The sequence below is a fragment of the Lepidochelys kempii genome, chromosome 9, assembly GCF_965140285.1.
Source record: "Lepidochelys kempii isolate rLepKem1 chromosome 9, rLepKem1.hap1, whole genome shotgun sequence".
Classification (NCBI taxonomy): Eukaryota; Metazoa; Chordata; order Testudines; family Cheloniidae; genus Lepidochelys; species Lepidochelys kempii.
The window spans coordinates 97,975,970-97,999,152 of record NC_136388.1 but is presented as its reverse complement, the minus strand read 5'-3'; the positions used below and the strand labels follow the sequence as shown (position 1 = coordinate 97,999,152).

Here is a 23,183-nt window from a genome sequence, read left to right as displayed (position 1 = left end):
AGCAAGTGTGAAAAATTGGGACGGGGTGGGAGGTAATAGGGACAGGTATAAGACAAAGCCCCAAATATGGGGACTGTCCCTATAAAATTGAGACATCTGCTTACCATACAACTGGGTAAAGTGTGGGACACAACCTTTGGGAAGGTTACAGTAGCAAGGGTCTGAATGTAAAAGAACAACTATAGGTCTGGGCTCTTCATCATTAGCTAACAATTGCCAAGTGTCACACAATTGTGAAGATTGTGTTTCTGATTCAAGTTTACATGTCCTATTCATCTAAGCACTCATGTGCATATGTTATATGTTTAGATGTTTGTTTTTTAACTAATAAGCACAGGGGTCTAAAAGCAGGTGAGCATACACTTCAACGACCATAAAAGGGAAGAGTTGTCGAGGGTATCTGAACTGGTGTGAGATGATAGGAAGCCATGATCATCACTAGGAAAAAAAGGTATGTAGCTGGACTATGAGACCTTTCTAAAGGTCTCAGCCCCTGGCAAGCAGCCCGGCTGTGCAGCCCATGGCTACTGCAAGCATGCTTCATAAAATATGAAGTGATTTATGGCAGGCTTTTGCGATAATATGGTCTCCTCTGTGATTGTGCATGAAAACTTTTCAAAGCAGCCGTACTTATTGTCCTGCAACCAGAAGACAAACAAAAGGTGGTTATTTTTAAAAATCTGTTCCTCTTCTGAACTATCTGAGCCAGGAAATGAGTCTGCATCACGGTGCATTTGGCTTTTAACCCACAAGATGTCTTGCCATCTCTGCCTTTGTCCAAGTGATAATCCATAAGGGGAATAATAGGCAATTACCCTCCAGCAGTTGGAGGATTGGGAACTCTTACAGGAACTCCACCCCCTACTCCCGTCCAGGATAGAGAAATTAAATACAAATGATGCTTTCTGAATTGCTCGCTGTTTGTTCTGCACCCTCTCCCCCTTGAAGTGAGGCTGTATTTCCCTTCAAGCTCTTCTTGAACCCCTGTGGGGCCTCCCATTTTGGCTCATTCTCAATCCCTGTTGGGCCAGTTGTTCTCCTGGTAAATGGGTCTGGACCTGGCTCCCTTCAGAGCCTCTCCTCGCCATCACTGAGTCTGCTGGATGGATCAGGAAGGAGTGTGGAAAGGCCCTTGGTCCTCCTGTACTCGCTCCAGAACTCTGCATAGGTGCCAACTTTTACTTTTCCCTGGCGGGGGGGCTTCATCCCTGCTCTTCCCAAGGCCCTGCCCGTACTCTGCTTCTTCCCGCTCCCACTCCACCCCTTCCCCGAGGCCCCTGGCTGCCCACCGCTCACGGCTCTCCACCCTCCCCCAGCCCTGGAGCACCCACGGTGTTGGCACCTCTGATCCCAGCTGCCGTTGGACTGGCCTGAGAGACCCGGGCTGCAGACCCAGCCTGGCAACGTGTGGTGCTCCTGCTCACCCCACGGAGCTGTGACAAGGCACTGGCAACTTAGTTTGTTAGGTAATTTTCTGCGGGTATTAATAGAGTGATCGGGAAATAAAAAAAATTCTGTTAAGGAAAGGAGAATTTACCGGCAGCATTGCCTCCCCGGCGTACATCCCCCCCATGGAGCCAGCCAATGCTATCAGTAGCGTTTTTCCGAGGCTGTTCTCATAGGTGGACCACATCTTGTAAGGGAGTGCGTGACTCATAGGCCACCTCTCTGCCCACTCAGGACAACACGGACCAGCTCTTCCCCTGGTGGCAGTCCAGTAACACCCCCATGGCACCTACAGTACTTGCTGACGTGGTGGAGTGATGCCAAGGAAATATTCACGTACATTTAGCTTCCTTAATGGCAACTTGGAAGGAGCCAACAGCAGGTGATCAGTACTCTGTGACGCCAGGCCACAGCTTGAGGAGCACTGGCTCAGACAATACCAGCCAAAAGGAAGTGTCTCCAGGCTGTATGAATGATTTATTGATTTGTATTCCTGTAACGCCTAGGAGCCCGCTCATAGGCCAGATCCTCATTGTCCTAGGCACTGTACAAACCCAGAACAAGAAGATGGGCCCTGCCTCAAGGAGCATACGATATCAGTATAAGATGAGACAAGAGATGCATACAGACAGATGAAGGAAACAATATTGGTCAGCATAATAGACAGTGGTCTCAGTACACCAGTGGCCTACCTGTTGTCAAGTTTTTTTGAAGGCATCATGGCTTATTTTTCCTGGTACAGGAATCGTTGCACAGTTCTGTTGTAGAAAATCACGTTTTGTTGACTGGAGATAAGCTTTTGTGGCTCACTCACATACAGCTGTTAAATAATACAGTTGTTATCACTTCCAAGTCGGTAACAAAAGAGTGAATTATCTCAGCTAAACCACTTAACAAGCGCCTTTGATTAGCATTAAAGTGCGAGTGTAGCCTGGAGAATTATTTCAGTTAGTAATGAAGAGTTATTCATGAAAATGAAATACACGCCACAGTAGGATGCTGTAACGCGGGTAGAAATAAACTCTGGTATTTCTGTTTAATTACTCTGGACAGCAACAAGTCAGGTGGGAACTGATATTTGATCTTGTTTTGTGTGTACTAGTTACCATCATAACACCATGGAAATTAAGCCCCTGCGCTGGCTGTGTGACGAAGGGATTAGTGCCCTTCTTCAAGTTGTTACTAAATATTAGCCTGTCCTTTATAGTGAAAAAAGGAGACTGCCTAGTTCATTTCAAAACAGACTTCTCTAAAGTTAGAATTAAAAGCAGCCATACCCATCCAGGGAGTGACCTTTGTGTCTAATCCACCCGACTGGGTCCCACGAAGGTGGACTTTGCAGTTATGTTTTTCCTTGTAAAGAATGCAGGACATACATGCTGACAATTATTTAGGGCAACCAAAAATACACTGTCAATCCTGCAGGCTGATCCCTTTTGACTGTCAGAGCAAAGATAGGCCCAGGGATACGTATGGTGAGGCTTTGGGGCTGGTTATTTTTAATGTGGACACATAACTTTCAGTCATCTCTGCCACCTAACAACTGAAAATATAGTTATCAGAGTGCGAGCTGCCTTCGTCTTGCTGCTTGTTCCATTGGGCCAGTTCCAGGCTGGCCGTACTCAAGTGCTGCTCCACTAAAGACTGGAGTGGGGCCTACTTATGCCAGGTCTGAATAACAATGATTTATTTTTTGTATGGTGGTAGCAGCCCTGATCATAGACCAGCCACAGTGTGCTAGACACTAGATAAACACAGAACATAAAGATGGTCCCTGCCTATTGATTATTCACATAAGCCATCAGGATTCGGCCCCTTACGTGATAAAATAATTTTGTAAATTGTAACTGTACGGTGATAGGTATAATGAAGTACAAAGGGGTGTGTCTGGGGGGGGATGTGCCAAAAGCAGGGGGAGGCAGATGCTGTACTTAACAGATGCACCAGGCATATGATACGGTGTTGAAATCAATGTAGATATATGAGACAAGAATGATGGAGAATTCTGTCGTGAGATTGTGGTGCCTTTTCCAGCTTGGGGCTCTAAGGTCAGTGCTATGACTCAGAGCAGTGCAATAGATCTGTGACATGCATCAGATAAATGCTACCAGCAAAACAGCATACAAGTGCTCTTGCTCAGTTTATATTACAATTACAGAGAACAAACTGCATGAAAAGAATACTGTTTAGGTTGCAATGTCAAGCCCTCAAAAATGAGCAAATGCCAGAATTAAGGTTATCTGTGCAATCCTAATTCTGACCTCTTGTGTATATGCATGTTCACAGTCATCTTTAATTACATGAGCACATGCTGTCTTTTCCACAGGACCCCACCCTCATTCAGGATGGATGGTGCTCAGGGTATGAATCAGGGTTGTATGGTTAATGAGGCTGCTATCTCTAGGTGCCCTGCTAATCCCAGTCTCCCCCACAAACCACCTTGGCTCCTCATCCCAGGCCCAGTCCACAGCCCCCCTCGGTGTCTTACCCCATTGTCATCTGCCGCCCCTAGGTTGAGATCTTCATCCCTCTAAGCTCCAGTGTGGCTGCCGCCTCCTTCTATTCCTCCTTGCCTGGGTGCCAGCAGGGGGCACTGTGCTTAGGACAGATGGCATCTTTAGCAAATGTAACTGAAAAGCTCTAACAACCTTTTATTGAGCATGTGTGTGTTGAAATTTTTAGAGGCTCATAAATTGGCAAGATTTGGGCGTTTCTTCACAGGGACAGCAAGAGGCATATCCTGGACACTGTGGAATCTGCTGCCAAATTTCAAGCCTCTGTTCCAAAGCCTGGGGACACTAGAGCTTCTCAGTGAAATGGTTGGAAAACAATTTAACATTGGGAAAAACAGTGTATTTTCCACTATCCTCAATCCGAGAAATGACTAGACTGTGTTTGCTGACATTTTCCAAAAATTACTCAGCCTGATGGAGACACCCTTGGAAAATTACAGCTCAAACTGTTAAAATCTGGCAAAATTATATAAGCAACTCAAAATAGGGTTTTATAAATAGAAATGCCAGGCAACCTTAACTATAGGTAGCACAGCCTGCTGCACCTGCAATAACCGACCCTCTGCTGAACTCTGTTGGTCCCAGACTGATAAAACCATCACGGATTTTAGAAACCTAGAAGTGGTTGTGTCCTGCACTTTGTAGAGGCCAAGGATTGAATGGGCATGGAGACTTCTCATCCCTAGAGCAGGTCTCTCCATGTCAGAGGTGAAGCAGAGTGGGGGAAACTTGGATGGTTTGCAATTCTTCTATGGAGAGAGTAAGTGCGTCTTCAGAGCTCAGTTTAACCAGAAACCCCCTAAGCCAAAGTTTTATCCTACTCATGCAGGAAATATATGGGCATAACCAACATCAGCAATTTGACTGCTGCGACCTTCATATGGTCACGCTCTGGCTGGCTGGTGTAGTACAGGAGCAGCATTGTGTACTGACACATGGGTTTGTGAGGCTAGGAGAAGATGCTAATTCCTGAATCTTGTTGCACTGGTGTCTGTTTCCAAGGAAATGGACTTGCCCAGCTTTCTGTTTGAATATAAATTCATATCCAAACTTCTTCCTTCATTGACCCTTTCAGTGAATTGTATAAATCCACCCAAGGGAAAGCCTTATACAGCTTGCAAACATGCTGGGAGGCATTCTAGATTATTTCAGTAACAGTTTCACTAATAACATGTGTGGTAGGAGCACACGAGTGGTCACTGAGTGTTCTGTGGCTACACATCAAACCTGCTTCTCCTGTAGGAGATTCCCCTAGGGGTTGTCCTGCCAGGATCTGTGTGTTACTGGATTGACAGGGAGTCATTCCACTTTTGCTCAACCCAGAAGTTTTAATTTCCAAAGGTAAGTGGAGCTGGTGGCCGGGTCCCGGGGGGACATGTAACTGATTAGTCCCTCAGCCCATAGCTGGGCTTAATGAGCCTTCCACTTGTTACTGCAGCTAAAACTCAATCAAGGATCCTTGTAATCTACCGCATTAGCTCTGCTAGGTGAATCAGACTGGAGCCTTGTTCTGGTCAAACCGCAGGGAGCTCTGGTGCGCTTGCCTCTGCAGGAAGATATCTTATGTAACCCTTCTGCCTGTCAGAGTTGGCAGCAACAAGGGCCGGGTTCAGTATCTAGGGGTTCCATTCCAATAACAAAATGCAAAACCGGCTCGAGCCCCCACCCAGTGACCTGGGACAAATATATACCACCCCCGCTGGGCGCCTCCAAGAGGCGATACTTCCCCTCTCGCAAGCACATAGTCCGAGAGTAGCAAAAAGACTTTTAATAACAGAGAGAAACAATGTGGCATTATGTTGGGGAAACACCACCAACAGGATTCGTAACACAACCCATGAGCAAAACCCACCCCAAGCAAATTGGGGCATGTCCTTTCCCTTTGGTTCGAAGTCCCAAAAGTCCAATGACCCAAAAGTCTCTGTCCTTAGTCACGGCGGCCCCAGAGTTCAAAAGTTTATCTCAGAGTTTTACCTCCCACCCTGAGTGGAGATTGAGGGGGGGTGTAAGGGGCACTGTACACGGTCCAACACTGATGGCCCCACCTCTCCATGGGGCTCCGCTCCGCTCGCCGTCCCGCAAACTGCTCTGCTCCACCAGCCGCTCTGCTCGCCGTCCCGCAAACTGCTCCACCATACAGCTTCAGGCTCCCCCGCTACTTAACACAACACTCAGTGATTCCAGCTCTTGGCAATTCCAGCTCTTTGGTGATTTCAACTTGTAGTAGGGGAGCCTCAGTGCTGGTGCACCGTTATCCCAAAGTGAATTCAGCTCAGCAGCCTGTAACTAGACTCCTAATGGAGTCAAAATTAGCTCTGATATTCCACAGTGGAGAGAGGAGGAAGTGCAATTAGCATGTAAGGCCCTCACCAGGGACCCCCAGGCCACCAAGTATTAAAACCTGTTCCCAGCACCCCCCCCCCTCTATTCACAGAGTTTTGGAACCCATGACCCTTGCCTAGCGAGTGCTACTTAGTTGATGGCGAGTCCCTCCATCATAACAAAAGGCCAAGTGCAGTTCCACTGTCCTTGATTCCCATAATCAGGGTAATAACAATTTATTCTTCCTGCCCCAATAACAGAGACACTGGGGATCCCACAGCAGCCAAAGTGACTATTTGGGCAACTATGGCCTCTTTCTAGGCGGGGTGGGTGTGCTTATGCAAATGAGATCAGCCCCTGAAGTTCTTTTCCACAACTTGCCGCACCTCACCACCAGATGTCAGGGTGGAGCTCATCCTGACTCTGCTTACACTTACAATGAAGAGCACGGCCTGCAGGCACCCAGCTGTGCTGTGGTCAGATCTAAGCAGAGTGGAGTTGGTTTAGTCACGGAATGGGATAGTTCTTAGGGACACAGTGCGGGTGATACAGAAATTGGCTCTCTTCTCTCTGAGTCGTTACAAAGCTGCTGAATTTTTTTGGGTGAGATATAAAGTTCCAGTCCTGAGTATTGTGGTAGTCAAATATCCCCTGGCACTTCTCTCAAGCAGAAAGTGTTACATCCAATGTCTTGGTCAAACAGAAACTTAGGTACAGTAATTGCATCATTGGGGATCCCAAGTTGGTAAATGACTCTCGTTCAGATTTGCTCAGGTTACTAGTGAAAACATGACTTTTGGAACCCTGTGATCTGAAAGTCAAGCTGGGTTTTCTCTGCCTGGCCCATCATCCCCAGTAACAGACCTTCTGCAGGCCAGCCTCTGCCCTCAGCTGCTTTGAACGAATCCAGAGCGTATTACTGTTTGCTGCAGGGTTTGTTGGTGCCCTTGGGTGGCATGCAGACACCCTGCCTGTCTGGGCTGCTGGAAGGCAATGTGTGTCAGGGGAGGCACAACTCCTCCTGCGGCTCCCCAAAGCTCAGTGGGAGCATGCAACTACAGCCCTGGCAAGGGTTCAGCCTGCTGTCCCCTGTGAGCCCAGCCAGCTCCATGGTGTAGTGCAGAAGGAGGTGGAGTTGTAGTCCTGCCCTATAGGGCTGTAGCCACTGTGGAACAGGAAGCCTGAGAAAGGAGGACTCCTTTTACCCTGCCCTCCAATCCCTCGGTCGGTGCCGGGGCACATTCTGGGCTCTGGTTGTCATTGGAGCAGGCCATCCTGGGCCTGCATGTTGTCCGGCGTGTCTGGCAGCGCACAGTGTTACCCATGCCCACGATTTGATTGCACTCTGTGATGGCGTGCCAGGAGTCGAGAGCTGACCCAGCACTCTGCTCCTTAGGGGACCAGCTATCCCCCTGGAGTGGACTTCACTGGGAGATGGGTGCTCAATGGCTTAATTAGGCTGGAGGCTGCTGAGCTAATGAGAATGATCTGCCCATCAGCGGGACACAGGTAAAGGCAAGGAAAGAAGTGCAAGAGAAGAAGGCTGGCAGGGGATACAGGATTAGGAGAACTTTCTCCTTCCTCCCTGGAGAGTGGGCTATGGGGGAAGTTTATGTCCACTTGTATGTTGTTGTACAAGGCTGTCCTGATGGAGGGGACCTAATAAATAACATGCTGGTGATTATCAACATGGAAGGTGTCCAGCCTGTTTGTGGTCATCCGAAGGCAGAGAGTGGAGCCCTGTCACATGCTCTCATGTCACGCCATGTTTTCTTAAAAGCCCTGTCTCCTGAAGGCATTGGATTAAGCAAGAATCGTGGCTTTCTTCTGAAAAAAGTAAGTTTCCAGGCCTCACGGTTGCAGAGAAAAGTTTGAAACGGGGGCCTGCGTTGAAGCTAGAGGCTCAGAAGCCGGAAGGCAGATGAAAGAACACCACATTTATTTATTTATTTTAAAATCTCATGATTTTTTTAGGGTGGTGGTTTTTGGTGATTTTCAATGCTTGGGATTGGCAGTGCTGTGTCTGCTGTACCCGAGCCCTGCAGGTCAACCCTCCTCATGCACCATCCTGCAGACTTACATCCCGAAGTCGAAAGGCTGCCCAGAGGCACAGCTATTCCTGAATCTGTTCCGGACACAGTATCTAGGCCAGCACTTCGCAGAGTTCCATTCTCGTGCTCCAGAACTGTGCACTGAGGCGCATTAACTAACGATGCACTTTAAGCAATAAAAATAAACTATTTTAAAGCGTGTATCATATAGAGCTGAGAATATTTTCAGCAGACTCATCCTAACCACACAGACCATGAGCTGTACCAAGTAGCTCTGCTGCAAGATGAACACTACTATTTGTTCTTTTTCAGTCTTTATAAAAGAGCCATTGGAAAGACAGAGTGGACTGGAAATCGAGAGAACTTGACTCTCTTGGTTCCACTGCTGACTTGGGGCCTGATGCAAAGAATTACATCAATAGGTGTTGGATCCAGTCTTGCAGTTTGACTCTGGGTAGGTCACTTAAATCAGAGGCTTGCCTCTTGTTGCTTCAGTGTCCAGCTCTGAACAATAAGGGTGAAAATATGTCCCTTCATCATGGGAGCATGTTCACAATTCAAGCAGTTCAGTTCGAGATCCTTGAGTGGAAGGAAACAATGACAAAAATATCAAGATGATCAACTAAAAGGAAAATCTTAATGCTCTTTCTGGGCTTTGTCTTATGTAGGCCTAGAGCAGTGGGGTGGGTTGTGTGTGGTCACAGGGATGGACAGTCCACCTGCTACCATGAGGAGAATTCTTAGGGGAGAAAAGTAACTGTAATACAAATTAACAGGTGTCAAATACACTGTCTTACATGAGTGTTCTCAGTAACTAGCAAAAAGAAAAGGAGTACTTGTGGCACCTTAGAAACTAGTAACTAGAAATCTCTTGATTTAGGGTGGGTTTGCAGGGTAGTGCTTCCCTCTGCCCCACACATAGAATCATAGAATAGAATCTTAGAATATCAGGGTTGGAAGGGACCTCAGGGGGCCATCTAGTCTAACCCCCTGCTCAAGGCAGGACTGATCCCCAATTAAATCATCCCAGCCAGGGCTTTGTCAAGCCTGACCTTAAAAACTTCTAAGGAAGGAGATTCCACCATCTCCCTAGGTAATGCATTCCAGTGTTTCACCACCCTCCTAGTGAAAAAGTTTTTCCTAATATCCAACTTAAATCTCCCCCACTGCAACTTGAGACCATTACTCCTTGTTCTGTCATCTGCTACCACTGAGAACAGTCTAGAGCCATCCTCTTTGGAACCCCCTTTCAGGTAGTTGAAAGCAGCTATCAAATCCCCCCTCATTCTTCTCTTCCGCAGACTAAACATCCCCAGTTCCCTCAGCCTCTCCTCATAAGTCATGTGTTCTAGTCCCCTAATCATTTTTGTTGCCCTCCGCTGGACTCTTTCCAATTTTTCCCCATCCTTCTTGTAGTGTGGGGCCCAAAACAGGACACAGTACTCCAGATGAGGCCTCGCCAGTGTCGAATAGAGGGGAACGATCACATCCCTCGATCTGCTGGCAATGCCCCTACTTATACATCCCAAAATGCCATTGGCCTTCTTGGCAACAAGGGCACACTTTTGACTCATATCCAGCTTCTCGTCCACTGTCACCCCTAGGTCCTTTTCTGCAGAACTGCTGCCCAGCCATTCGGTCCCTAGTCTGTAGCGGCGCATTGGATTCTTCCGTCCTAAGTGCAGGACTCTGCACTTGTCCTTGTTGAACCTCATCAGATTTCTTTTGGCCCAATCCTCCAATTTATCTAGGTCCCTCTGTATCCTATCCCTACCCTCCAGCGTATCTACCTCTCCTCCCAGTTTAGTGTCATCTGCAAACTTGCTGAGGGTGCAATCCACACCATCCTTCAGATCATTTATGAAGATATTGAACAAAACCGGCCCCAGGACCGACCCTTGGGGCACTCCACTTGATACTGGCTGCCAACTAGACATGGAGCCATTGATCACTACCCGTTGAGCCCAACAATCTAACCAGCTTTCTATCCACCTTATAGTCCATTCATCCAGCCCATACTTCTTTACTTGCTGGCAAGAATACTGTGGGAGACCATGTCAAAAGCTTTGTTAAAGTCAAGGAACAACACATCCACTGCTTTCCCTTCATCTACATGCTCTGCTTTATTTGGCAGGAAGCTTTCCTGGCTTTGGTTCTCTTATCCAAGCCCGAAATAGAAAAGAGGGATTGAACAAAAACTTGGATGCACAAAGCAGCATCTGATTTATAGCCCCCACTCAAATCTCCATGTCAGTTGGCTATCAGCAACCAGTCAAAGGTTTGCAATGTCCACAACAGGTGGAGTGAAAGTGTGCTTGGAAGGGGTTTGGGAGCAGAGCAGGTGGTGGCATGGAAGTAAAATGGGACTATCTCCGCTGGCTGGGGGCAGAGTCCTGACAATATTCCCGTGGAGTAAAACAGATGGATAGGCGCTTACACGTCCCCCTCTTTCCATGTCTGCTATTTTTCCACTTTTCACCCTCTTTACTTCCAGTGTCCCGCTGGCCCATTCCATCCTTAATTCTAGTCACTTCCCATCCCTGTTCGGCTTCCCTCCCTTTTCCTTTGTTCTTATGTTTTTATTCTTCCTCGCCCCAGGGCTTCAAGTGGTCTGAAAAAAGTAGAGAGGAGGTCTACCATAATCTGGAAGTAGCAGATTGTTGGTGAAACAGTTCTTAAAGTGCATCCCTCAGCAGTCTGGCTCAACTTTTACTTACTTATTTATTTTGCTGGCTCCTTGCAGCCCCTCCCACACTATCCCCTTTAAGCACTGAGTCTCCCACATTCATATCTAGGTTCTTAGATGGCATCTGACCATATAGTGTCTTCGCACCGTATATACATTAATGAACTTATTCCCAGTCTTCCTGTACCTCCGGCATATCTGGTTCTAAAAGCATCCCATGTATCTGTCTTGGGTGCCTTCTGACTCTCTTCACACAGTCGGCCACAATCTGGATCTAGTGCTCGGGGTGGGATTGGAGGTCAGGGAAGTGTCATGGGCTGATCATTGCCTTCTGCGATGGGAGGTGGAGCACACCTGTCCTGCAGATGTGAAGGAGCTGTAGTGTAGGGAGGCCCTCCCTAGCTGGCTGGAGCCTGAGGAATTCCAGATGGCTCAGAGGAAGAATGTAGTCTAACCCACAGACTGCTATTTGTGGTTTACTACAGCTGTACAAACATCTGTACAGCAACTGGCTTTGCTCCCATGTGTCACCATGGCTTATGTATGGCTTTCTACAGATGAACGCAGATGGCTGGGGTGCCCTGGGGTGGATAGCTAGGATTGAATCGGATTGAGTGCAGCATTTATAAGTTTTATAGTGCACTGTGGCTGTGGAGGAGGCAAAGAAATGCAGTTTTGCCTTTGCTGTATCATCCACAAGGTCTCCTGCAGCAGGACTTGGCCTGGGTGGTTTTGGCCTGGTGAGTCTGCGCTGCCTCTGATCTGTTACGGAGTCTAGTCCTCATTCTCGGGAAGAGTTTTCATGATGCTTTGTGGCTAACACCACTCAGAGCTGGATTGATCTGGCTTCTTCCATGGAGACACTACCATGGTGTGTCCGCGACAGGACAAGGCTAGTTCTTGTGCTTGAGCCTCTGTCAGTCTGTTTACTGAGGCTCCAGAAGTGCTAGGGGTGTTTTGTGCCACACCCTTTGGAGTTGGGTACATGTTCTCCTGGCTGGGGAAGGCCAGCGGGGAGGTGCTGGCTTCTCTTTTGGTGGGTTTGCTCATGGCTTCCTCCTGGGATTGGGCTGTGTGCCCACTGGCTGTGGAGTACCTCTTGTACGACTCCGGTTAAGGAACCACCACTTGACACTGTCTGTTTTACCCATTACTGAGCTGCCTCACTCATGTCGTTTTTGGGGAAGGTCATTGAGAAGGTGGTGGTAGGTCACCACTGACAGTTTCCGAGTCATCCTGGTTATGTGGGTTCAGACTGCGGTTGGGGGTAGGCACCGCATTGGCTTCTGGGGTTGATGATCTCCTAGCACTGGATGAGAACAGGGAAGGCGTCACTGCTGATTCTGTGGGATTGGTCAGCCTCCTTTGAATCTGCTGACCATGAGGTTTTGTTGGGATGCTTGCAGTTCCTGGTAGGGCTGGGTAAGTTACTCTTGAGTGGTTCTGTTCAGCCCTTTCTGGGAGTGACCAAAAGGAAGTTTGGGGCAATTTTTCCTCCACTCTGGAAGTCCGTGCAGGGCACAGCAGAGCTTGGTTTTGTCCCTTCTCCCCCTGCTCAAGGCCATAGGGAGAGTCAGTCAGGACCCCTGGCTAGCAGTGAGCTCAACATACTGATGGAAGTCAGTGTTTCCATCACATCGAAACTGGCTGGGGCCGTGGAAGGAATCACCCAGCATTTGATGGCCTTGCAGAATGGACGAGGGTGGGCTGGCTGTGAGAACTGTGCTGCTCCCGTCACCTTTTGGGTGGAGTTCAAGGGGCCTATCTTATACATCCTAGACTGGTTTGGGGCCCAGTGACTGGAGGTACCCCACTGATGCAGCTGAGATTAGCAGAGATGCCCTAGCTGGAGCTTCTTCCATTCAAGTGAGGGGGAGCTGCTGGCAGAGCGATTCCCATGAGGGCTCCATGACCCTGAAAACCCTTCCCTCTTCCGGAACCCGGTCCCTTCACCTTCCAGGCATGCTGCAACGTTCATCTTTCACTGCAGCTGTAAAAGGGATGTGAGGGGAGGACTGAAAACTGAAGGGATGTTTCCCATGAGATCTTTGGCTGAAAGGTGTGTTTTCTCTTGTGGGCGAGAATAAATTGGCTTTTGTGGCATTGGCAATTTGAATAAAAACATCGCATCGAAACATTTTTTGTTTCAATTCTGTGAGTACATTTTGGGAGCCACCAAGCCCTGTGCAAACTCTCTCTTAAATGTTCACTGCCTGGAATGACAACCCTCAGGCACCTTTACTGCACCTGCCCTCTGCTGTCACAGATGATTCCAAATCAGGGGGCAGAATTCCAAAACCTAGCTGGAGGGAAGTGAAACGATTATGGGGCAGTATGCGATGGGAGGAGGCTGAATTTGTCCAGGAGTCCAAGTCATCGGTGTATCCTTCTTTGTTTATCAGTCACTTCACAGTACTGTGTATAGCGCAGTCAACATACATGGAGCTTTAAAGTAAAATGTTACTCTGAAATGTAGGCATGATGTCCTGCCACCTCTCTATATTTATTGCTGCTCAGTTGTCTCTCATGATGGTGACTAATAGTTCATCAATGCCTGGCTATCTCCTATTTAAGTGACTGTTTCTGTCTTGTCGAGTGACAGATGGACATGTGAGAAGCCTGAAGCTGCTCGGGCCTTTTCTGGCAGGATGATTCAGGTCAAGAAAATACTCTGGAAAACACAATGTTGAATCACTCTTTATTCAGGTACATGACACGATCCCTTCATCATGCTGCCTGCTCAACAGCCACCGTGCTGATAAAATGTTCACTTTGGGGGACTGTCTCTTTGTGTAACTCCTGTATTAGCTGAAAAAATAAAGAAATCGAGGACTAAACTACCAATGTTAAAAATGGTAGCGCAGCTCAAATCCTCATCCTCAGTCCTCATCCTGGCCAGCAGACTAGTGCCTAACGCTACAGGTTTCAACGCTTCCTGAATTCAGCAAGACAGGATCAATACACAGAAGGAGAAAGAAGTGCCTGGGGCTGGAGGTGAACTCAGAACTCCTGTACCGTGAATTCCGGCTCCTGATTGCTTTGGGACGTAAGAACCTGCGTCCACTGCCCTTCGAAATTCTGCTGGTACTTGATTCTCCTGGCAGAATTGATAGGGAACTCAGGTTGGGCTGGCTGCTCCACTTTCAGTGTAAACTCCGGTGTCTCCCTGGAGCTTAGCACAATGTGGCCTTCTGGGCTCGGTGACGATCTACATAACAATAACAGTACTGCTGTTACTACCAGACAGTGCCCGAATAGCAGTACATGAGGTGGGAAGGGGTCTCGGTGATCACTGGGGGCGAAACACTGCTCTGGAGTGAAGTGTGAAGTTGCCTAAGGCCATAGAATCATAGCCTTGAAAGAGACCTCAGGGATCATCTGCTCTAACCCCCTGCTAAGACGCAGGATTGACTGTGTCTAAACCACCCAAGACAGGGGGCTCTCCAGCCTCCTTTTGGAAACCTCCAGTAAAGGAGCTTCCACAATCTCCCGAGGCGTCTGTTCCATTGTCCTGCTGTTCTTACAGTTTGGAAGTTTTTCCTGAGATTTAATCTGTATCTGCTATGCTGTCATTTGAACCCTTGTCCTGCCCTCTGTGGTAAGAGAGAACAACTTTTCTCCATCTTTTTTTATGGCAGCCTTTCAAGTATTTGAAAATCGCAATCATTTTCCCCCTCAACCTCCTCTTTTCCAGCTAACCATATCCAGTTCCTTCAGCCGTTGCTCATATGGCTTGCAGTCCATCCCTTTGATCATCTTTGTCAGTCGCCTCTGGCCCGTGTCTCCACATCCTTTTTATACGTTGGTGACCAAAATGAGACACAGCACTCCAGGTTAGGCCTGACCAGCACCGAATAGAGCACTACTGTCACCTCCTTGCAATTTGCATGCTCTGCCTCTGTGCAGGCAACCTAAAATTGCATTTGCTTTTTTTTGCAACAGCATCGCATTGCTGACCCATGTTGAGTGATCCCACACAACAGCTCCTTCTCAGCAGTGCTGCTGCCGAGCCGGTTCTCCCCCACTCTGTATTTGGTTTTTCTTCCCTCAGTGTAGCACCTGACATTTGTCTTTGTTGAATTTCATTTTGTTGTCTATTGCCCAGTTATGCTAGGACTACCAACCAGGAAACCAGCTGGGCCACCACCTCTGGAGTGAGGGAGCTGTGCTCCAGACCATGTTATCCTGTATTGTGCCACAGAAGAGGCGGCATATCCGGGGAGGGGGTCATGTGGGGTCACATATCCACCCCCCCCCCCCCAAGATTTGGTGCTTGGCTTGTATTGAGCATGCTCCCCCCCTCCCCCCCATATCGGTAGGCATGGGTCGTCTCTGTGCCACATGGTGATAACTTGAAATTTATGGGCTTACTATTATACACTGTGTTGAAAACTACACTCCTGGGATGAAGAAAAGGAGTACTTGTGGCACCTTAGAGACTAACCAATTTATTTGAGCATGAGCTTTCGTGAGCTCACGAAAGCTCATGCTCAAATAAATTGGTTAGTCTCTAAGGTGCCACAAGTACTCCTTTTCTTTTTGCGAATACAGACTAACACGGCTGTTACTCTGACTCCTGGGATGAAATCCTATGGCCTGCTGAAGTGAATGGCAAAACTCCTATCGACTTCAGTGGGGCCAGGATTCCACCCATTCTGTTCTCCGAACCTCTGCCTGTCCCTTTCTCCCTATTTGTCCTCTTCTCCCTCTCCATTGTGTGTGTCTGGGTGCAAAATACACTCTCACACCCTCACAGTCTCTCTAGTATACCTACAGAACGCTTACATGTGTACGTAATGCTTGTCCCTTCCCATTCATGAATCTCTTCACTCCCATTGAAATGCAGCCATCTCTGGGGTGGAACGTGATAGCTGTTTAAACATTGCACAAGAATGTTACACAGCTCTTTAGGCCAGGAAATGAAGAATACCAAATCTGTTTGAAATTACAGAGGATATTTTAGGGAGGCTGTAATTACTCAAGCTGGAATGTGGCGAGAACCACCAGCACTCACATATCCTAGGGGGTGTGGTATGCCAGAGAGTTACTGAAACAGTAACAAGAATGGTTATCCATGTGAACACCACAGACCTTGCCAAAATGATCCGCTATGTATACTGTTTATATAAAAGGAGACTGTGTCAGTTAAAAATGCCAGTTCTGATTCCTGCGGCCTTGTGAACCACGATAACAGTTTGTTAGAGTTTGATACGTTGCGTGGGAGAATTTTCTTAGCCAGAGCATTTTAGTTTCTTCTGAACAATCTGCTGGATCAACAATAAGTGGATTGGCTGTTTTTGCCATTCTGGAAATTAATGTTTTCAAAAATGGTCGTTTCAAGGCATCTTACACAACTTTTAGATGTAAATGACAGTTGTGAAGGAGGCTGGTTATGATACTGTATCTTTGCAGTGTGGAAGCTCCCGGGCAGAGGAGAGCTGACTGGTGTGACTATTATATGCATTGTTGTGGTACTTGGCCAACCTTCCTGTAGTTAAAATAGGTGACTTTCCAGATGTTTGCAGCACACCTAACATCAATACCGACACTGATCCTTAGAACTTTCTATTCCAATTGCTGTGCAAAGTGCAGGGGCCACAGAGATGGGCCTTGTTGAAAAGAATTGCAACATTAGCTCCCTGATACTCACAACTTCCTCTGAGTAGGTGAGAGCGGAAAGTTGAGCTCGAGAGGTTAACAGACTTTCCCACGGCCCCGCAGTCAGTCAGTGTCGTAAACAGGATTAGAATTCAGGAGTTCCTGGCTTCCAGCCCTGAGCTCAGACCACCAATGACCCTGTCTGTCTGCCATGCCTGGAAACAAACAGCTGTTCCTGTGGTGTTAGGGAAGCTGCTAACATAGCTTCCTGCCACTTCACACTGTAAACTAGTGGGTAATACTTGAGAAACGGGGCTTATTATAAAGACAGTAGAAGGCCAGCCTCAGCTGTGATTGTGAAAACTAATTGCATTAAGTTATGCAGGATTTTAAATACCAGAAGTAAATCTTCAGTGCATGTGAATTCCCCCTATTTGTGCCCTACTCACTGTTTAGGGGCCTTGGGTTCTGGCATGCCGAACTGTGGTTTTCCCCTTGACCTAGCAGAGCAGCTGATGGGGGTCTAAGAATGGCATTTTTAACTCATTCTGTTTTTTTAGCTGGACCCTAAATATTTTGCAGTCAGCCCTTTTTTTTTTTAAATAAAGAACAGCTCAGAATTAGTATAACTGAGACAGCACTGTCCCAAACCATCTGGGTCTATACATGAGGTTAACATGTTGTAACAGTTGTAAGCTAGTTTTCAAGCCAAGGCCAAACTGTACTTTAGCAGAGAGGTCAAGTTCCTATGGTGCTTCTCTGCCTTTAAAACTAATTTGGATGCTGAACTAGTTGTGCAGGTATTTATATGTTGTTTATGGTACTTTCACCAGATCCTATTCTTCTCCCTTGGATCACCTAAAATGGTAAGAATTTTTGACTGGGATTAATCTGTGATCTCTGGGGAGGGGACAACTGCGGGTGGGTCTTTCTGTATTAATAGCCTCCCCTTAAATGTATGTTATCAAACGAGACACATTCTTATCAGCCGAGAAACTCTGAACTGAGTTGTCTAAGGGCCTGCCTGTGAATTTGTTCCCGTAATAATGGCTTACCACAGACATTCAGGTAAAATGGAAATAGCACAGACTATTTAATAAGTGCCAGTCTTGTGTTTAAAATACCTTTATATTGTGCAACTTGCTTTGATAGCAGGATATTGTATCATAGAAGCGATTCTTTATTTAGTACATTCTTAGTGGTTTGAACGATTGGCAAGCTGTAATTAATGATAACCATTTGGGATTGTAACAATAGAAGTTATTACACTGTGTAGCCAAAGATATTGTTGATTAAGCTCTTTTGAAATGGTTTTAAATAGTAAATGCTTTGTTATACAGTGCAGTGGGAAGCCTGTGGTTCGACTGTGATTTTAGTAAAGCTATCAAATGATCCTCAGATTTGGGACGGGAGGGTGGGGAATGGCTTGTGGATATTTACTATGGAATGTGCTGGCTTTGTCATTATCATTGGTAGTAGGGGAAATGTACAGTAGCGGAGAAAGGAGGGAGGTAGAAAATATAACCATAGATGGGTTGCTACACTTCAGGGGAAGGATTGTGGTTACTATGCATTTCTTCTCTGTGTTCGTGGTAGCCTCCTTGATCAAACAGAGAGACCGTCTGCATTAGCAAGAAAGAGTAGGGTTCTCTCTCCCATGTACATTGATGGGAGTTAAGCAAGCATGTTTAGTGTGTACCCCTTAGCATACACCTATTTCATGGCTTATGGTCTGATGTGAGGAGGTCACTGAAAATGCCCTACATAAACCGACTGTTTGGGATTTTGATGGATGTTAGACATTTTAATAATTCGGTCAATTTCCTCAAGTTAACTGATTTTTTTTAACAGTCCAATGCCTTGTTACCTCCATAGCCTAAAGATGACAACTGCTTTTACCGTTCTGACTCTCATCGCAAGTTGCTCTGCTCTGAGAATATGTTGTATTCTCAGTTTGTAGCCCAGGTCCTGCTGACACCAATCTGAACTGCACACATGGAACAAGTGGAGTTCACAGCCCTTGAGGGTTAATTTGATGAGAATAAAAGATCCTTTCAAAATTAGAGGGGAAAGGTATGGAATGTAGCCCTGTCCATGCCCAGATTCTCAGGTGTCTTTTGTGTAATATGTGTGCAATATTCCTACAGAACGGAGTATTGGTCCTTCTAATCTTTTTTCATTACAGTAAAAATTAATGTAGGTGGTGTCACTTGAAGCACCTCTGAGTTAATAGAGCCACACATTTCATTTAGATCTTAGCAAGACGTTCATATTTTGTTAACTAGCAACTTATTATTAAAACACACCCTCAATAGTGAATACGGCTCCAAGAATGCCAAGTGTTACCATACGGTAGGTTCTTCTTACTGGTCTTGTGGACAAGAGACACTGGTGTGGGACTCAAGAGATCTGGCTTCAGTTTTCTGCTCTGCCACAGATTCCCTGCGTGACTGTGAGCAAGCAGCTTAGACCCTAATCCTGTAAGTGCTTGTGCATCTCAGGAGCCCCATTAACTTCAGTGGGGCTTCTCACATGTCGAAAGTTAAGAGTTTGCAGGATTATGGCCTCAAATCACTCTGCCTCAGATCCCCATCTGTAAACCTGGGTTACTAGCACTTCCCTACCCCAGAGATGTTTCAGAGTAACAGCCGTGTTAGTCTGTATTCGCAAAAAGAAAAGGAGGACTTGTGGCACCTTAGAGACTGACCAATTTATTTGAGCATAAGCTTTCGTGAGCTACAGCTCACTTCATCGGATGCATACTGTGGAAAGTGTAGAAGATCTTTTTATACACACAAAGCATGAAAAAATACCTCCCCCCACCCCACTCTCCTGCTGGTAATAGCTTATCTAAAGTGATCAGTCTCCTTACAATGTGTATGATAATCAAGTTGGGCCATTTCTAGCACAAATCCCCCCCACCCACCCCCCCAGAAGTTCTTGTTAAACCCTGGATTTGTGCTGGAAATGGCCCACCTTGATTATCATACACATTGTAAGGAGAGTGGTCACTTTAGATAAGCTGTTACCAGCAGGAGAGTGGGTTTGTGTGTGTGTATGGGGTGTGTGTGAGAGAACCTGGATTTGTGCTGGAAATGGCCCAACTTGATTATCATACACATTGTAAGGAGAGTGATCACTTTAGATAAGCTATTACCAGGAGGAGAGTGGGGTGAGGGGAGGTATTTTTTCATACTTTGTGTGTATAAAAAGATCTTCTACACTTTCCAGAGTATGCATCCGATGAAGTGAGCTGTAGCTCACGAAAGCTTATGCTCAAATAAATTGGTTAGTCTCTAAGGTGCCACAAGTACTCCTTTTCTTTCTACCCCAGAGAGGTGCTGTGAGGGTCCATTGTTATACCTGTGAGGTGCTCAGATGCTGTGGTGATGGGGCTGCATAGATACTGCAAAATGCGTCAGGAACTTGCAGTAGCCCATGTCTTAATAAAAGCACCTCTCATATATCAACATAGTAGCTTGTATATTGTGCTGGGTGAGAGCACACACACTAAAGCTTTGCAATGGAAGAACGTTGCTCTTGGTTAATCTCCTTGCACAAATGAACCTTAACCTTTTCTCTCTCTTTCCGGTTTGCCAGGGGTACGCACCACCAGCCTGCAATCCCCTTTTACAAGAGGTGCTATTAACTTCATGCCTCATGACTGATGAAGGGAAGGGTCCTTCTTTTTAAGTGTAGTCATTTGGCACCTTTGCGGTTTAGAGCAGACCAGATGGCATTGCATGAAGGGATCCAGAGTACAGTGACTGAGATCCCACACCTGGGGCCAGATCCTCAGCTGCCATACCTCAGCCTCGCTCTATTGCGGTCACTGAAGCTGCACTGATTTACACTAGCATCAAAAGAAAACACCCTCCTCTACCTGAGAATACTGTTTGCAGTGTTGTTATAGCTGTGCTGGCCCCAGGATATTAGAGACACATGGCAAGTGAGGTAATAGCCTTTGTTGGACCAACTGCTGTTGGTGGAAGCTTTTGAGTTTCACAGAGCTCTTCTTCAGCCTCCAGTGAGCTGTAGCTCACGAAAGCTTATGCTCTAATAAATTGGTTAGTCTCTAAGGTGCCACAAGTCCTCCTTTTCTTCAAGTTATAACAGGAGTTCAAGATATCCAGTGACACCTGTAATCCCCTTTTTGTTACGCTTCCAAGAGCTCAGTCTTCACTGGGAGCAGCAGCACCGATTTTCCTAAAGCAGCTCCAGAAATGAACTCCCTCTCGAGCTAGGGATTGAGTTCCCAGCAGCTCTGGTCGTGCTCCCTGGTGAGCTTGGCTACTGTTCCAAAGAGCTCTGTGAAGCTTGAAAGCTTGTCTCTTCCATCAACAGAAGCTGGCAGTAAAAGAACTGAGACTATGTCTGTAATGTATCAACGTACTAATAGAAGGTTAGTAGGTTAAGGTCTCGTCTTCCTTCCTAAGTGGCAAACAGGTTAATAAAGTTTAAGCACAGTTTCCCTATTCACTTTTACAGCCCAGCCTTTGAGTTCCTGTATAAAGCTTTATCGCATTTGTACATGCTCCCTGGAGACATTAACACACAGCCTATGCGAAGTGCTCTGCTTATCGGTTATGCTTAAGTTTCATTTGTTAAATATGTTCTGCAAATCATTGCTATGATGTGTTGCTTTATATAGCCCGACTGAATTCCAGGTAATCAAGCTGGAGGCCACAAAAGTCAGGAAAACGAGTTTTCTTACGTTTGGGGGGAGAGGGAGGGCCTCCCAGATGTGTTTAGAAATTAATGTTCACAGAGAGAAGTTGATTATTCAGTCCTGGATATTGTGTATTGCTCGCAGATAGAGCTGGATCAAGCGTGTCATTCTAAGCAGTGTTTATTTGCATGAATGAAATCGTCCTTGCATCCAATTTCAAGCGACGTTGTAAGTAGTGCTTTTTGGCTTTGTGTCCTTTGGAGAGAACATATTAAGAAATATAGAGTTGTTTACCAGATTGTAGAATTATTACTGACCATAAAGCCAAACAGAAAGCTCACCCTGGAAGTTGAGGCATGCTTAGCACAGTGCCTAAGCCCTGGTCTACACTAGGACTTTAGGTCGAATTTAGCAGCGTTAAATCGATGTAAACCTGCACCCGTCCACACGATGAAGCCCTTTATTTCGACTTAAAGGGCTCTTAAAATCGATTTCCTTACTCCACCCCTGACAAGTGGATTAGCGCTTAAATCGGCCTTGCTGGATCGAATTTGGGGTACTGTGGACACAATTCGACGGTATTGGCCTCTGGGAGCTATCCCAGAGTGCTCCATTGTGACTGCTCTGGACAGCACTCTCAACTCAGATGCACGATTGTTTGCCATTGCTCTGATGCAGGGAGGGGCGACTGACGACACGGCTTACAGGGTTGGCTTACAGGGAGCTAAAATCAACAAAGGGGGTGGCTTTACATCAAGGAGTATTTCAGGCAGGACTTCACGGAGGGTTCCGATAAGAAATGGTGCACCTAAGTTATTGTTCTTATTGGAACAAGGAGGTTAGTCTGGCCTCTGATTGATACATGGCTAGATTTACCTTGCTGCACCTTCTCTGTGAGTGACTGCAGTGTGACCTAGAGGAATGAATCCCCTAGACAGGGGGCGGGGGGCGGAGTTTTCAAATGAGTACAAAACAAATCTGGTCTATTTCTTGTTTTGATCCACTCCATCTATCTTTTACATCTTTGGCTGGCAGCAGACGGTGCAGAAGGACTGCATGCCATCCACATCTCATGGCTGCTCGGCAGAAGATGGTACAATAACAGCTAGCCATCCTCATCTCTTGCCTGCCTGGCAGAAGATGATGCAATAGGACTGCTAGCAATCCATATCACCTGCCTGCTCACCATAAGATGGTTCAATAGGACTGACTGCAGGAATAAAGAGAATGACCTGGTCAAGTCACTCCAAATTTAGTCCCTGCGCCCATGTCTGCCCAGGCACTCCTGATCGACCTCACACAGGCGACCAGGAGCACCTCGGACGTGACGATGACGGCTACCAGTCCTATTGCACCGTCTGCTGCCACAAGGCAATGGGTTGCTGCTGCTGTGTAGCAATGCAGTACCGCGTCTGCCAGCACCCAGGAGACATACGGTGACAGTGAGCTGAGCGGGCTCCATGCTTGCCGTGGTATGGTGTCTGCACTGGTAACTCAAGAAAAAAGGCACAAAACGATTGTCTGCCCTTGCTTTCACGGAGGGAGGGAGGGAAGGAGGGGCCTGACGATATGTACCCAGAACCACCTGCGACAATGTTTTAGCCCCATCAGGCCTTGGGATCTCAACCCAGAAGTCCAATGGGCAGCGGAGACTGCGGGAACTGTAGGATAGCTACCCACAGTGCAACGCTCCGGAAGTCGACTTTAGCCTCGGTACTGTGGAAGCGCTCCGCCGAGTTAATGCACTTAATGCACTTAGAGCATTTTCTGTGGGGACACACACACTCGAATATATAAAACCGATTTCTAAAAAACCGACTTCTATAAATTCGACCTTATTTCGTAGTGTAGACATACCCTAAGACATTCTAGAGGGTGAAAAGGATTGGTGTGTGTGA

General features: G+C 46.8%; 1 protein-coding gene across 3 annotated transcripts in view; it reads left to right on the top strand.

The window, feature by feature from the left end:
• Nucleotides 1-23,183, top strand: part of FHL1 (four and a half LIM domains 1) — an 87,245-nt gene that overhangs the window by 45,345 nt on the left and 18,717 nt on the right. Inside the window, exon 1 of one of the 3 annotated variants that reach the window (XM_073358468.2) lies at nucleotides 17,413-17,482. The exons of the other annotated variants lie outside the window; for them this stretch is intronic. The gene's annotated coding sequence lies outside the window, so the exon portion shown is untranslated. Of the gene's footprint in view, nucleotides 1-17,412; nucleotides 17,483-23,183 lie in introns of those variants that run through there. 3 annotated transcript variants of the gene reach the window in all.